A 10,813-nucleotide genomic window follows, 5' to 3' on the forward strand; every position below is an offset into this window, starting at 1 on the left:
AGGGATGAAACGTAGACTGCATTTCTGATAACATAGACGTTCATGGGCCCATGCACACCTACGTAACCTCCAAGCCCATTTAGTAGAACCAATTCCTATAGGCTCTTGTATATACTGGGATAATCTTACTTCTACCCAGGATAAGAATTATCCTAAACAAACCTAGGATAATCCTAATCCTATCCTAAGATAAATTTATCTCAATTAACCCAGATAAGCTCTATCTCTTGAATTCTCATCTTGTGTAATCCTACTATAATTCAATCTCTATAAACTATAAATAGGGCTGATTTGCCCCCATCAATGCAGATTAGCCATATTATTATTTGTGCTAATTTCTCTTTAATTTATTGCTATCATTTTTATTCTCTTTGTTTGATTTAACTTGGTATCAGAGCCATGTCAACAGAGACAGGCACACATGGTAGCAGCCCAGCAACCTCCAACAATAGCTCATCCACGAGTAGTGCTCTCCCTTCAATCCAGAATGTGACTCATTACCTTCCTATCAAACTTGGAAGTGACAATTACCTGCTATGGTGTGCCCAGTTCCTTCCCATCCTTCGGCACCACCACCAATTGGAGCTTGTAGAAGGGAAGAAGCCACCGCCTAAAGTGATACCCAACCCAAATGGTACAGGAATGATAGTAAACCCTGAATTCGAAAAATGGACTGAGATTGACCAACTGGTGTTGAGTTGGCTGATTTCTTCTCTCACTGAAGGAGTTATGGCGCAAGTGGTAGGTATGTCGACATCATCAGAGGTATGGACTTCCCTAACTCACAATTATTCCACCCACTCCCGATCTAGGGTACTACAGTTGCGCAGACAACTGCAAAATCTTAAAAAGGGTTCTCTCTCTATTTCTGCATACATACAATGTGCAAAGTCTATTGCTGACAGTCTGTCTACATTATCTGAACCAATTCTCAAATAAGAACTAGTACTTTATATTTTGTCTAGCCTAGGGAGTGAGTATGAGTCAATGGTTACAACACTGACAAATCGACCAGATGTAGCAGATCTGGGCATTGCTGATATTATGGGAGCACTTCTGAACCACAAAAGCTGGCTTAAGAACCTAGCTCTTAAGTTAGATCCTCGAAGTGTGAATCTTGCAGGCGTTCCTCCTAAGAAAAATAATTTTCAGAAGCCCCCATAGTAGTTCTCATCAAATTTCAACAACAACAGAGGTGAGGGGCGTGGTCGTGGCTCCTCATAGTATAATCATCAATCCCTCAAAAATCAAACACAACAATTTTCTGGAGGACGTGGAGGTAAAAATAATATCACTTGTCAGATCTATAATAAATTTGGGCAAAGTGCCTTATAGTGTAGAAAGGCGAAATATGCATTTGGATTTTCTAATAACACCTGCAATGATCCTACTGTGTTTCATGCAGGGGTGAATACCCCTGAGAACCAGTATGAAAATAATTTTGATCCCAACTGGTATCCAGACTCTGGAGCTACTCATCTTATGACTCCAGATCTAGACAATCTGCAAAATCGCACTGAGTATACTGGACCAGATCAAGTGAAGGTCGGTAATGGTCAAGGTTTGAATATTCATCATAGAGGATCTTCTTCTATGATTTTTAATCAACATGCTTTCTCTTTGATAGATATTTGTCATGTTCCCTCCATTTGCAAGAATCTGTTATCTATCGGTCGATTTACTAGGATAATAATTTATTTTTTGAATTTCACTGTGATTGTTGCTATGTGAAGGACTTTACGGGGAGAATCCTACTTCGAGGAACCAGTAGAGATGGCCTGTATAGCTTTCTTGCGTCAGTCACTATCTCTCACAAGCTCTTCTTGGCGAACGCACCTCTCTTCATGGTTGGCATCTCCGTCTTGGTCATGCAGCTATGCGTAATGTACGGCAAGTTGTTTCACAGTTTGGTCTTTTGTTTATTCGTTCTAGTGTTAATGAGTCTATTTGTGAGTCCTGTCAAATGGGCAAGAGTCATAGAATGCCCTTGAAGTTGTCTAGTTCTTAGTCTAAGTGTCCATTAGATTTAATATTTTCAGATGTATGGGGACCTGCTCCCGTTAAGTCAAATAATGGATTTTCATATTATGTTTTATTTCTAGATGATTTTTCAAAATTTTCTTGGGTGTATCCTATTGTTCAAAAATCAGATGTGTGTGATGTTTTTATTAAATTTAAGAGACATGTAGAAGTTTTATTCAATACCAAAATCAAGGTATTTCAATCAGATTGGGGTGGAAAGTATCACTCTCTCTCTCGGTACTTGGACTCGCAAGGAATAACACACCGTTTGGTGTGCCCTCATACACATGAACAGAATGGATAAGCAGAATAGAAGCATAGACATGTGGTCAAATCTTCCTTGTCTCTACTGGCCTCCTCCATGCTCCCCTTCTCCTTCTAGGCTGATGCAGGAGAAACTACAACTTTCTTGATAAATCGACTACCAGCAGAGGTATTGCATGGTATGTCTCCATATGAGAAACGTTTTCAGACTAAACCCAATTATTCTCTACTGTGATGCTTTGGGTGTGTTTGCTATCCTTTTCTGCGGCCTTATAACAGAAATAAGTTTCAATTTCGGTCCCTACCATGTATTTTCATTGGATACAGTACCTCTCATGAAGGGTACCGATGTCTCCATGCTCCTTCAGGGCGTATTTTCATCACCCACCATGTTGTATTTGATGAAGATTCATTTGTCAGCATTGTTGAAATAGAACCAAGTCCAACTCCTGCTCCCACAGGAACTCTTATTTCAATACTGGCACCGCTATAATCTACAACATCAGCCATTTCTCCTCCCTCTCAGTCTCCATCTGCTCTGGTGTCTAGTTCCACTTCAGCAGCCACCTCTCCAATTTCAGGACCATTGGAGGAATCTTCTTCTGATTGGCCATAGAGGTATCGCAACATTCAAGATTTACTAGAATCTATAGCACCTATTTCTCAACCAGTATGCACTTACTCCATGTGTACCCAGTCAATGAGCGGGACCCTCCCCCAGTCTCAACTTGCGGCAAGGTATCCCATCCCTTCTGGCTCTTGTCTCTCTCCTCTAAGAACAAGAACCTAAAAACTTTAATCAAGTTGTCAAATCGCCAAAGTGGCAAGAGGCCATGCAGAAGGAATATTAGACCCTCATTAAAAATGACACTTGGCACCTAGTTCCGTATGATCCTTCCATGAATATTGTCAAAACTAAGTGGATTTACAAAATAAAAAAAGAAGGCTGATGGAACCATTGATTGTTATAAAGCTAGGCTGGTCACTTAGGGTTTCAGCTAGGTACTAGGCCTTGATTATTTTGATACCTTCTGTCTGGTTGTCAAATTGGTGACTGTATGGACAATTCTCTCTCTTGCTCTTGTGCAGAACTGGCTTGTTCATCAATTGGATATTGACAATGCCTTCCTTCATGGCATCCTGGACGAAAACATTTATGTTCATCAACCAAAGGGCTTCGTTAATCCCGATTGTCCCACTTATGTCTGCAAGTTGAAAAAAACTCTTTATGGCATCAAACAAGCACCACGAGCCTGGTATTATCGTTTGAGTTCTGTTCTCAAACAGATGGGATTCAGAACTCAGTTGCTGATCCATCTCTATTTATTTTCTCCTCCAATAAATCCACTCTCCTTCTGCTGGTATATGTGGATAACATCATTTTAATTGGAAACTCTACTGCCGCCATTAGTGACTTTCTCAAATCGCTCTCTACAGTCTTTCCATTGAAGGACTTAGGATCCTTGCACTATTTTTTGGGTGTTGAGGTAAGTTGCAAGTCAAGCAGTTTGGTTCTCTCACAGCAGCGTTACTTCCTGGATTTATTTCGTAAGACCAATCTTGAAGGGGCCAAACCTGCGGGTTCCCCCATGTCTACTTCTTTGTCTGTCCAAAGACTCGGGTGATTCATTACCTAATCCCACAAAGTATCACAGTATTGTTGGAGCATTACAGTAGGTCACCATCGCACATCCAGATATCTCCATCGCAGTCAACGTCTGCCAGTTTCTTCACTCTTCCACTGATGAGCATTGGACAACCATCAAACAAATTCTTCGGTATCTCAAAGGTACTCTCACTCATAGTCTTCTTTTTTGCGGGTCTTCATCTCGGCAGTTAACGGTGTACACAAATGCCGATTGGGCCAATTGTCCAGATGATTATCAGTCTACATGAGGGTATGCTGTTTACCTTGGCTCTAATCTGATCTCTTAGAACTGCAAGAAGCAACCCACTATTGCCTGCTCCAGCACTGAATCCAAATTCAGGTCTTTGGCCAACACAGTCATAGAATTGTTATGGATTCAGTCTCTACTACGAGACATTGGTTTTCTTGCACCTTCCCCTATTATATGGTGCGATAATCTGGGTGCTACTCATTTGGCCGCTAACCCTGTCTTCCATGCTCACACAAAGCATGTCGAGGTTGACTACCATTTCCTGCGGGATCTTGTCACCAAGAAGTAGCTTCAGATTCGGTATATTCCAACTACAGAACAGATCGCCGACATCTTCACTAAGCCACTTTCCACAGCCCATTTTGCCTCTCTTCGGGACAAGCTTCTCGCTACCCCGTTCAGCTTTCAAGGGGATGATAACGTGATGTCCATGGGCCCATGAACACCTACGTAACCTCCAAGCCCATTTAGTAGAACCAATTCCTATGGGCTCTTGTATATAACTAACTGGGATTATCTTACTTCTATCCAGGATAAGAATTATCCTAAACAAACCTAGGATAATCCTAATCCTATCCTAAGATAAGATCTATTTCAACTAACCCAGATAAGCTCTATCTCTTGAATTCTCATCTTGTGTAATCCTACTATAATTCAATCTCTATAAACTATAAATAGGGCTGATTTGCCCCCCATCAATGCAAATTAGCCATATTATCATTTGTGCTTATTTCTCTTTAACTTATTGTTGTCATTTTTATTCTCTTTGTTTGATTTAACTATTTCCAAGTGGATGATGACCAATGGAAAGAAATACCTCTTTCGAATGTCGTAACTAAAATTTGCCTTAAAAAAGTCATACTAACATCTATTTCTAGTCAAAGCACTCCATTAGGGCTTTATCTAGAAAACTTTGTTTAAGTCTTTGATGTTTTTCAATCTAAGACCTTCAACAGGAGTACGGCAAACATTGTGCCAAGACACCCAACTGTGTTTTTCTTCCCCAGAATTTGACCAAAGTGTTTCATAATTTTCTCAAGTCGAAGATGAATGCTTCTAGGAAGATCGAAAGCTATAGTAGGTGTAAAGGAATATACGAGAGCACATGTTTTGGTGGCTAGATCTTTTCCCAACCAAGCAAGAAAGTTGTAGAAAATTAATAAAAGAACCCACTATAGACCACATCATTCTCTTCTCTACAGTATTGCACTTAGCATGAACAGAAATCAGCACAAATGGGGCAACCCCCAGCAATCCAACCAAGCAATAGAGCATAATCAAACTTGTCAAGCATAGAGACTGTAATGGATGCATGCGAGAACAAAACAAGTTAATGATTTGTATCATCATTTGTTATGGGATCGCTTTCCAATCCCCGAACATTCCAAAAAGTGATATTTATTTATAAAGAGACAAATGTGGTACTTGAACACACATCGGATCTAATTGTTACCTTTCTACTATTCACCAAGAATTTTGACTTCTTATTTCCAAGAGAGAAGTTTGATTGTGTTCATTAATTATTTCCTTCTGTCATGGCTATCACATGTAGATAGAGCTTGAACTCGAGTTCCAATCTTTGCTTGAAAGTCTCAGAATTCATTGACTTTGACCTCCTTGAGTTTTGTTTTCCTCTCATTTAAGACTTTAAACGATCAAATGTCTACAAACTAGTCAACTGCCAAATTTTGGTAGTCATCTATTAGATGAATGGAGGAATTTTTTTCTCTTTTAGTCAACTAACTCCTCCTTTCAGTCAAATGATATTGGTTTAATCTCAGTTTGTCTAGGTTAATCGACTATGGATTTTTTAGGTAATCGACTACTCCTCTCAGACATGGCATTTCTTTGCCAAGGCTATCATAGGTAGTCAACTATGCACGTTGGGGTAGTTAACTGTGTCACAGTCACGTATTTCATGCCTTGGTTGTCACAGTTAGTTGAGTATACCTTTCTAAGTGGTTGATTATACTATAAAGCCTAGGCAATCTATGCCTTATTGATAACAACTCAACACTTTTAGACAAACTTGATGTAGTTTTCCTCCTTTATGAGTTGTTATAGCACTTGAACTTCTTGAGTAGATCCAAAGTCTTTGAATGCTTGTTGTAGACTTTCTATGTTTGAAATTTTTTAGAGCATCCTCAATGGAGAGATTTGTGATGGTGTTTAGAATGTAAGTGTAGTAAGTTGTGTACGTAGTAAGTTGAGTCAAGTAACGCTTTCACTTCTTCAACTTCATTAGCAATTTTGCTTTAATATAATTTAGGCTCAAAGAAGCTTTACTTAAGTTAGTTGCATATATAGCACACCATTAGTACTTTTAATGAATTTGTTGTCACTAAAACGCATAAGGTCAATTTATCCCAAAACACACAACAATCACACTAGCTAGAAAGTTACTAGTTGTTCTCAATCTCAACAACAATGAGAACACATAGTAATCAATGCAATGCTTCAAAAGGTTGATATGCAAATACAATAAAATTACTAAAAAGCAAATCAGGCACTTGTTTGCTAGGGCATTAGCACTGAAGAGATTCAAGTTTCTTAGTGAGAAACAATCAAGCATAAATCTCTTTTTTCTTTTTATTACAAAGATAATACTCTTTTTGCTCAAAATCTTTTCTCTAACTTTCTTTCTTTTAGTTTTTGCTCTCTCTTTCTTATTTTTCTTCCCACTTAGTTGTTCTTCCTTAGAAACCTTGCCCAAATATCATTGAATCAAAGGAAAAAGACATATGATCATTATAGATTCATTGGGGACTGATTTTCCTCCTATTGGAAACACTCAAAGATGATTTTCAATAAGTTTCATGGCCTACCAAAAGAGGAAAGAGTCACTAGAGATTTAAATGGTTAAAAAATAAAAAACTAATAACAAGTAAAACTGCATGAAGTAGTTGGCAATCTAGCCTTAGTAGTTGACTATTGTAATTGTCAGAATTCAAGAACTCTAGCAAGTTCAATTAGGAATAAACTACCAAGGCCTGATAGTTAGCTCTCATGCACAATAAAGAATCTTTTTTCTTTGGTAGTTGACTATCACCACCAAATAGTCGTTTGCTTGGTGCTACCAGGTTCGACTATCTTAGGTAGTTGACTACTAATGATAGTCTTCCTTGGAATGCTCAAGTAGTTGACTTCTAAGGTTAGGGAGTTGACTCCTTAAGTTCACAAACTTGATTTATGAGATGGAAAAAAACCTAAGGTCCTTTCTATGTTAATCATTGTTCTCTAAAGTTGTATGGTAAATCAAGGTAAGTTTGAGATAAGCCCTTATAGTGTACAAGCAACTACTTACTTCAAGACCTATAAAAATTTAAAGATATAATTAAGTTCTTGAACTTGATTGTTTCATTTTCTTCATGAGATGATCCTTTTTTTAGGGAATACTTAAGATGTCTGCATACTTGTATTTCAAACACATTAGTATCCTCAATGAGTTTGTTATCATCAAAACACATAGGGTCAACACATACTATTGTTTCTTCAATCATCAAGTATCTTTTTTCTTCCACTATCTTATTAAATAACTTAGTTCAGCCACAAGCCTAGCTACCTCTCTCATACCTTACTGTTTCTATTGGAATCCTATTGGGTCTTAATGTATTTTCCTTCTTCATCTTGTTTAGTCCCTCTTTACTTTAGTTGGCCTAACTCTATGAAGGTACATGTTATTTTTAACACTACTAGTATTGCTAGATTTTCTTTAACTAGAACTTTCTCCCTCTTGTTTAATTATTTAATAATTTTTCAAAATAGTTTTTCCATCTTTGTTTGATTTCCTCATCTTTTACTAAGACTTTTTGATCTTCATTTTTAATGCACATAATAAGGTTTAAATCTCTACCTTTCCTTTCTCTTAGCTTTTCTAGTTTATACATCCATTTTTTCTCCTTTTTTAGTGTTTAATTTATGGTAAAGTTCATCATAAGCCCTATATTTTATTTACTTTCTTTTTAATTTTTTTTATGGTTTTATATTTTTCCCTATTTTCATACATATTCTAGTTTTTTCCATTCTTTATAAATGTTCATTTTAATTTGATTATATTTTGAATATCTTCATTCCACCACCAAGTTTCTTAGCACTTTTCCATTTTCCTTTTAATTCTTTTGAGACATTCTGGGTTACTTTTTATTTATTTTTAAATTGTTTGTCATTTCAAGTCAAATATCATTAATCTTTTCCATCTAAATTCCCATGTCATTATGTTATTAACTTGTTTCTAAATTAAAATAGATTTTCTCCTTTTAGGTTTTTCTACCTAATTCATAGACACCTATTTTCTTCTCTATTTCTCTTTCATTTCCTAAGGCTCAGTTTGGAAAGAGTACAAATGTAAATATGTACAATACAAATACATACAAAATAATATAAATACAAGGTTTTTCACTCTACATATTTGTATTTGTACTCTTTCCAAACTTTGCCTAATGTGCACATTTACTACCATTAATCTATGTTATATTGTTAGGCTTTTTCTTAGGATAACTTTGTAATCTTTACACATCATACATTATGTTATCCTAATAAGGAAAAAATCTATTTATGTTTGATCCATTTTTAGATGTTATTAAGTGTTCATCATTTTTATTTTTTTTGGAAAAAAAAGTGTTTAAAATTTTCATGTCATAAGTTACTACAAAATCTAATATTTTACCTCCTCACTCATTCCTCTACCTAAACCCGAATTTTCCATGCACCATATCATATCCTATATTGCTTTTCTCCACATGCCCATCTAATTAAGTCTCCTCTTATAAAAAACTTCTCTTTATTTGGAATTTCTTTGATGAATTCTTCTAAATTTTTTCAAAATTGTCTTTTAATATTTTCTTCTAAACCCACTTGAGGTGCATAAGCATTAATTATACTAATAATTTTTTCACCTAAAACAAGTTGAATTAAAATTATTCTATCCTCAATTCTTTTAACATTTACAACTTCATTGTTTAAATCATTATCTACTATTGTCATTATACCATTTATATTATTTAACTTTCTCATATGTCATAATTTGTAACCATCAATTTCTTTAGCCCTTTTACCCTTTCATTTAGTACAAATTAGCCATGTATTTAATATTATATATTTATCATATTAAATGCAAATATGAAGAATACACATGATAAATGACAATTATTGCTATTAATGATAAAAAGACCTAAAAATATAAAAAACAAAATAAAAAAGAAACTAATGTCTAACTTATGAATAGGTTGGGATTTTTCTACACTCTAGTTTTTTTAATGGCACATATATTTTCTATTTTTCTTCAAATTTTCTAATTTAAAATTAAACAAAATAACTATATTGGCCAATCACCTTTAAGACTTTTAATGCTCCTCATTAACTCACCATTAAATCTCTCTCTTCTTTGTCAATAACTCCTTTAATTATACTTCCTCATAACTTAATGAATTTTAGGTAATATAATGGAGTAAAAGATAGGAGAGAAAATTAGTGGCATGATTATTTAAAGGAGAGTGTTAATGATAAAATTAATGATGAAAGATAATTAAAGGAGTTAATGAGGAAGAGTAGAGAGAGAGAGAAAGATAAAAGTCTTAAAGGTGATTGGACACTTGAGAGTTATTTTGTTCAAATTTGAAATTAGAAAAATTAAAAAGAAAAAAGAAAGGTGTCATTCAAATAATCAAAAAGTAGGAAAGTACTAGCTTGGCTCATTCTATTTTAGTATATATATATATATATATATATATAGATGTTATACACATTAGATATATTTAAATTAAGTTATAATTATTAATAAAAATTATTTATATTGAAATGATGACATTCAATAATATATTATTAGGCTAAGTACTCTATTTCCATTTAAACGGTAGTTAATTAATCAAATAATTTGTATTTCAGAATAAATATTATTTACTTCACTTAACAAATAAAACTAGTGTTTTTTAAAAGCTAACTTGGAGGTTGAATAGTTTTTGCCTATAGGTCATGGGTCAACAGTTTAAGTGTCTAAGTTGGATAAGTCAAACTATATGACACATCAACCATCTGTTTATCTATAATATAATATAATATGCTGCCATATAATATAATATAATATAATATTAACTTAGGTCCAATTTGTACTTTTAATTTTAGTTTTTATTCTATTATAAATAAAAGAGATAAAAATTGAAATTTCAAGTCAAAAGTTAAGTTTTTTTTTTGTATACTAGGGCTACAAGTTCATCAAAAGTTATCCAAAATAATAAAAGATAACCCTAATCAAACAACCAAGTACAAAGTTAAGTTCTCCAAAAGTATTAATAGATTATATATTGTAATATTGAAAAAAGATTAGATTTGCATCATTTTACTTCACTTCAACCTTTTTATCTTATTTCATCTAAGAAGATTAGAGAGAATTGCTCTTTGAAAGTTGTAAGACAGAATAAATCTGTGGAGGGTGTAGGTACATGTAGATCACCATTGTAGAGAATGCGATGAGGACCATAATAATACAAAGGCAACCATGATATATAACCTCCGATGAGCATTATATGCATTGCCAAAAAATAACATAAGGTGCAATCATAGAACCTTATGATCATCTAGAAGCACATGACAACTGCGGTGACACTTGTGGTGTCACCTGCGAACAAAAATTG

The sequence above is a fragment of the Nelumbo nucifera genome, chromosome 1 (assembly GCF_055504915.1).
Source record: "Nelumbo nucifera cultivar China Antique chromosome 1, China Antique-T2T, whole genome shotgun sequence".
NCBI classification, from domain to species: Eukaryota; Viridiplantae; Streptophyta; class Magnoliopsida; order Proteales; family Nelumbonaceae; genus Nelumbo; species Nelumbo nucifera.